General features: G+C 35.5%; 1 pseudogene; it reads left to right on the top strand.

The window, feature by feature from the left end:
- Positions 1-287: 287 nt before the first annotated feature.
- Positions 288-801, top strand: LOC101414608 (ADP-ribosylation factor-like protein 5A pseudogene; annotated as a pseudogene).
- Positions 802-7,096: the final 6,295 nt, after the last annotated feature.

The following is a 7,096-nucleotide window of genomic DNA, read 5'->3' as shown; positions in this document are numbered from 1 at the left end:
CAAGTGGTAGCTGCCACTGAAGCTGCGTGGGAGAAACTTGGGGAGGGGGTGGCCCACATGGGTCTCTGCAGAGATGTCTGAGCCAGAGAAACACCAAGGCAGCAAGAAGGGTCCTGGAACGAGGCAGGGGAGCCTGGGCTTTGGCCTCCTTCTAGGCTCCAGGGAATTTGAACAGCGGAAAGCATGGAAGCAGCCACAGGAAAGACAGAGGCCCAGGTGTGTCCCCTTAGCCTGAACCCAGGAGAGCCAGGCAACCCTGTTGGCTGGATGAGGGTCAGGGCCCAAGAATGGAAATTCTCTTCCCCAGGATTTGGAGACTGTTCAGTCACCAGAAGCACAAAGTTCTCATTGTTGGGCTGGATAGTGCAGGGAAAATTACCATCCTTTACTAATTTTCTAGGAATAACATTGTGCATACATTCCCTACATCCCTATTGTGTAGAAGAGAGAGGGGATAATAATGCACGTTTCCTAATGTGGGATATTGGTGGCCAAGTATTTCTTCATTTTTCCTGGAGCTCATACTATACTAACTTAGTTTGTAATAGTTGTTGTGTAAAGTGTAGAGAAAGGATTTCTGTACCTAGAAAAGAAACACATGACATGTTAGCACATGAGAAAATAAGAAAGGCTGGTTTGCTGACTTTTGCTAATAAATAAGATGTTAAAGAATGTATGACTGTAGCAAAATTCTCCCAGCTTTTGAAACTAACTTCTATTAAAGTTCACCAATGGCATATTCAGTCATGTTGTGCTCTTACCAAGGAGGCATCGTGCCAAGGACTTGAATGGATGATATGATGTTTAGATTATCTCTACTGAACTCTTCTCATAGTCGTTGTATAAACTAAGTGATGGACTTTACCTGAAAGCTGCAGAAATGAGTGGTTTAGATATATTTATAGTGAACTGATAAGAATTTTTCTATAAGAGATAAAAGTAAGACCTCTTATTTTAAAACAAAGATGAAGTCTCACATTCCAATATACTTTTTCCTTAGTTCTATTCAAAGTAAGGTGTTAAAGCTATGACTGACATTTTTCTCATTCTGAATACTCTCAAGACATTGCGTATCCTGTCATAAGTATCATGAGGAGAAGACATTGTTAACTTGGAGAGATTTACTGTTGGATAAACATCTCTAGTTGAATGTTCTGTTTTTGTTCTATATCAAAATACAAATCAGCAGAGATATTTAGTTTCCAATATTTTAAAGTTTAAAGATTAGGAAAAGTATTTTCTGTAAAGTTGTGTATGTATTATATATATACACCAAATTCAAATTAATGGCTTTGATTTATGTTCTAAAGAAAATTGATTAGTAACACAATAATTAGTAATAGCCACAGTTGTAACCATATGAGTTACAATTTTTTATTATATGTCATTTTGTACTTTTTCCCTTAGGCTCACTGTATTTTATTAACTTACCATTAAATCATTTAACTTCTCTTTTAAAAAGAAACAAACAGAAAAAGTGGAAGGATGAAAAGTAAGAAGGAAGGAGGGAGGAAGGCTGTAAGAAAAAATGGAATAGGAAAAAAGCTTTATATTGTTTTAATATTTTTAGTTGATCAAATTACAAGGAAACTCAAACTATAATCGATTTGAATGTGTATCAGATTATTGATTTAAGTACTACCAATGGGTAGAATTACACAGCAAATATCAGGTCATTCCTTGTACAGGACAACATGCCATCTATATTACTGAATAAATTGTGAAATTAACAATCATTAACTCATTAAACATGATTAAAATGATCAAGTAATTTTTTCAACATTGCTTGAAAATTATAGCAATGAAACATATCAATTCAAAGAAGTAAAAGCATTATGTGTGTACAATTTAAAATAAATTTGAGATGAAAAGTAAAACATAATTTCTAACAGCAACAATTATTTTAGGAAATGTGGTAGATTGAGATTTTTAAATTTTTATTAATTGTCTTGTATCTTCTAATATATGAATACAGTGTTTGGCAATTAGAAGATGCAAAAGCTTTTTGAATACTTTTAAGACTTTGGTGTGAAAAATGAATGATGAAATGGTTCTTTTACTAAATTCTAACTAGGCCCATCATGCCTTTTATTTACTCAGGGTGCTTGTTTTTCTATCTTAAATTTGAAGGTATTTCTGTCATACCTGTAAATTAACTTATAAATGTGTTAAAATATATCCTATATATTCTTTTTTTTAAATAAGTTTTTATCACTCATTTGGCTTTATTTTTTTTTAAGATTTATTTATTTATTTCTCTCCCCTTCTCCCCCTACTCCAGTTGTCTGTTCTCTGTATCTATTTGCTGCATCTTCTTTGTTCACTTCTGCTGTCAGCGGCACGGGAAAGTGTATTTCTTTTTGTTGTGTCTTCTAGTGTCAGCTCTCCGTGTGTGCGGCACCATACCTGGGCAGTCTGCACTTTCTTTCACACTGGGCAGCTTTCCTTACGGGGAGCACTACTTGTGTGTGGGTCTCCCCTACGCCTAGGACACCCCTGCACGGCAGGGCACTCCTTGCGTGCATCAGCGCCATGCATAGGCCAGCTCTGCACAAGTCAAGGAGGCCCAGGGTTTGAACCGCGCACCTCCCACGTGGTAGACGGATGTCCTATCCACTGGGCCAAGTCCACCACCTGTATATTCTTAGTAGCTTATCTTTTTGGCCTGAAAATCTGAAGGCTAATTCAAATTGGCATGTTTTAGACAAGTCAAGGAAAACAAAACCTACTTTTAATTAGAGACCTTTGGATTTCCTGAAGATTTTAATGAGAAATGATTGACTATACATTAACATTGAAAAAATTAAATTCATTTCAATAAAATATAATATAAACTCCAAAACAACTTTCAAATATTCTTTTTGAGGTGATATAAACTTTAGGTTATTTATGTCATGATATGAATGTGTAATATTGTGAATGAATTTTTGCCAGTAAACTATAAAATGCAAATTTTTGAATTGTATCTATAGTTCCATAATAAAAATTAAAATATATAAATATCAGTTTTCATTTCAGTCTTTATTTAAATAAAGTATAAATAATCTATTACTTAAATGATTTGAGCATCCTTAAAGTATATGGGGGAAATTAATCGAGACATTCACTACAAAGTATTTAGTATCAAAAAATCTCTCAATTTACTTCTTGTAATCTGCAATCGTTTTATAGATGAGGAACTACATTACAGGTCTTAATCTGTGCTATAAACATAATATTCCTATTTGACTTGGAATAGCATTATCAATTAAAAGGTTTTAACAGCCATGATTTTATGTTAAATAAACACAGATCTCTACTTTCTTGAGGAGAATAGCAATTTTCTGATAGTAACTTCTAGGATGTACTGTATCCACACCCCATGTCAGTGCTTTGGAAAATCTAGAGACTGAGGACACATGGGTCCCTCAGTGTTAACGTTTGGAGTAAATTAAGTCAGTGGTTGTGGCAAATTGTTACCAGGTTAGAAGTGTGGAATAGGAGAGTTCTTGGAAGAGGAATAATAAACCATGGGTTCCCCTGATTCATATCCTGGTGTTTGGAAAATAGATAATCAATAAGAAAAACATTTTTTCCATCTAGATCAGTGTCCCACAGGGAAATGATTATTCAAGGTTGGATCAACAAGAGGGACAATGCCTAATGAGCAGATACATAGGAGCTGTAAATATCTCCTCTGGTGCATTCAATTATCTTGTGTACCCTCAGGCTGGACAACATGTGGATGTTTCTTTTGGGGTCCTAATTCTGGTTTGGGAACTGATGCCTAACTTTCTCCTGCTGTCTTGTGTGGGGATCCACCTCAGTCTCCTTCACCAATCACCCAGGCAGGAATTTGGACTTCTGCAGAAAGACCTTCTTTCTGATTCCATCCAGGTGAGTCAGAGAGCCCAGGAGGTCATGTAGGGAACAGTCAGGTGGATGGAAGATGAGAGCTTTGATTTGAGCTCATCTGGGATCTACTCCAGCCAGACCCAAAGCTAAGTGATCATTGTACTAGTTCCCATGTCTGCTACGTTAATGAAAGTTTTTTGTTAAAAATGTTTGTCCATTTGAGTCAGTAATGCAGGACACATTATAAATGACTAAGAGACGGGACAGGAAGCCCATGTGAAAAAGGGAAAGCAGGGAAAAAGCAGCTCCTGGAAAGTGAAATATCTGTCCAAGGAGTTTTGCAGTTAAGTGAGAATAGGGCAATGGGCTACTTGCAGTGGCAGAATGTGCAGTGAATTGAGGCATTGCTTTTTCTGTTTTTACATTTAAGATGAGGTATATTTAAGATAATATCTATTGATGAGAAATATCTAATCCAATGTATGTAGATATTTCCTTTCAATAGCATTTCATGAGGCATTTGCTCTCACATTGAATGGTCACATAAAAACTATTTTTATATAATAGGTGGAATGTATATACTATAACTTTACTCAATAATAATTTTTTAGAAAGATCAAGTCTTTGTTGCAAATTTATTCAAAAATCTCACAGGAGAACTTACTTCAAGGCATTTCAAAACACTCCTCGGGACCAGGGTCCCAGTCACTGAACATTTTATGTCATGAAAGCAAAATGTAAAAATAGAGGCGGCTCCTGCCCACTCGGGGGCCTGGGGTAATTATGACTGTCCAAATGAGGTTTTGACTTGGCCTGAATGCTCCTGTTGTGTGCTGCATTTTTTTAAGAGACTCTGGTTTTCTGGTCACAGACATCCAGTATGGGGACAGAGAAGCAGTGTGGCAGCCTCCTCCCCCTGCACCTCAGCAATTACTCTTAGAGGACAAGTTACATAAGTTGTCCATTGGTCACTTACACACCCCATTGCAAAGTATTTCTGAAACTCTATACCTTTGGATATTAGGGTAAATGTCCTTATTTTTAAAGTAAATGTTCAAAGAACTGTAAGCTTTTCCCCTCAACTTTGCTCTTCACCTTTAGTTCTTCTGCCTTAATAAACATATTTAGAGGAATGTGTAAATGTCTATCTTCATAACAAATGATGTTCACCCCATTGTTTTTCAAACTTAGAAAGTTCTTCTTTCATCAATTTCATACATCAATTTTTTATGTGTATTACCATCTGTCTTTCACATCCATTTTCCTCATTATGCCTTTTGGGCTTTTTCGGTTAGATCTACTTCCGAATTTCCATCACTTTTTGCCATCTTTTGGAAGCTGTTTTACTTTCCATTGGACCACCAAGGGTTGCCTTTATTCCTTACATAATCTAGAGCAGTTTTCAGTCTGCTCTTGCTGGGAAAGAACTAATAGAACTGAAGTAAGGATGTTGAATAGATTCTGAGAGATGCAAAAAGAATGTGACATTTGAGAGTCAGAAGAAGAATGCACCTCTGTCATCACCAGTGATAAGCAAATCTTTACTAACAGGGTGGAGCTATGCTGAGGTTTTCATGCACATTGACTAAGTCAGTTAGGAGTTTTCAGAGGAGAGATGCCATAATGCCCACAATATAGCTGAAAGTTTAAAGTTCAATTATTATCAACTATTATAAAGTGCATTTAAGATTCAAAATAAGTTATATATGATTCCAAAAGTTAGCACTTAATATAATTTTAAAAAGACATCAGATGCTTCATGTAAAAATTCCCAATATTTTTGTAATAGTTATAGGTTTCCAATTGTGGAATATTTGTATATTCCCACAGGTCATTTTACTCTTGAAATGATTGTTCTATGAAGTGTCTTGTCATTGTAATAAGATGTCACTGCCTTTTTCTTTTGAATGATTTTTTTTTGTTCTTTTATCAGTTTTTCTGAACTTCAAGGGTCTATAACTGCACTAGGAAAGCCAGTAGAACAAAGGAAGTTTTACTTCATCGGTTTCTCATGCTCTGCTTGACTTTATATCTTTTTTTTTTACTTGAAGTACATTTAATTCCTTCCTCTCTTATTACTTAGTAAGGTTTTCTGTTTCTCTATATAAAGTGAAGAAAGTGATCATAAAAAAGGTAACACCATGTTTAATGTGCATAGGGGGCTAGTCAGCTGGAATTTCAGAGCACCATTTCTAAAAATTTGGGGAATAGAAATACTGATGTCAGCTTGGATTGTATTTACTCCTGGGTGATCAGTATTGTTGAGTGTGAGAAAAGCATGATGTTAAATCAGCACAATGATGGTAAGGTGTGCATCATGTGTGTGTGTGTTTGATATGAGTATTTGATGGTGTGTGAGCAGTCCTGAGAGTAGGGCTATCTGAGCTCATATACTCCCATGGGGGTTTGCTATAATACAGAGTCCAGAGGCTATTCTAAAATAACCCAAAAGGATTAATTCTTTTCCATTAGATGGGATAGCTTTGCAATCAAATTAATGAAGTATAAGAGATTTGCCATATGGATAAAGGACTCACTGAATTTGAAGATTCAGCAACAACAAGACTGCCTTGTTCTTAAACCTCCTCTGAAATCATCTCTCTTCACTATCCCCTTAATCACTTCCCTTCCACAATGACCTCCTTGTTCATTCTGAATATCTGAAACAAGCCACATTTAGGGTCTTTTCCCAGGAAGTTCCCTCCACCAGGCACAAATTAACTGTTATGTCTTCATGACTCCAGCTTTCTCTTTCTGTAAATGTCTCTTTAAATTTTACATTATACATGGGACTTTTGTGAACACCAAGTGAAAAATATCACCATCATTTCTATTTTTTTACCTGCTTTCTTTTCCTTAAAACATGTATAATCATCTCATTTGTAAGATGATTACATTTTAATTACATGTATTCTCTCTCTAAAAGCAGAAGATTGGGATTTTCAGTTACAGCATTGTAGATTCATTGCCACAACTCTACTTGCTTGTTAGTCACAACTCAATATATATTTCACAAATGAATGAATTTCTCATTAAATATGTAGTATTCATGAATGCTTGGTAAAGACCTGAGTTTGGGGAATTGAATTCCTAATCAGAAATGACAATATAAATAAACTAAAGGGCTAAGATCCATATAAATAATAGAGATATTATATTTTTCACTGAAATACACAATGTATCATTCCTATTTGGATAGTGCTACTTGATTTGTAAAAACTACCCAAGTTCCTTTTTATTTCTTTTTAGTCTCATCAACCAC

The sequence above is a fragment of the Dasypus novemcinctus genome, chromosome 30 (genome assembly GCF_030445035.2).
Source record: "Dasypus novemcinctus isolate mDasNov1 chromosome 30, mDasNov1.1.hap2, whole genome shotgun sequence".
Lineage (NCBI taxonomy): Eukaryota > Metazoa > Chordata > Mammalia > Cingulata > Dasypodidae > Dasypus > Dasypus novemcinctus.
The sequence above is the reverse complement of the archived record's forward strand: the minus strand, read 5'-3'. Positions and strand labels throughout refer to the sequence as shown.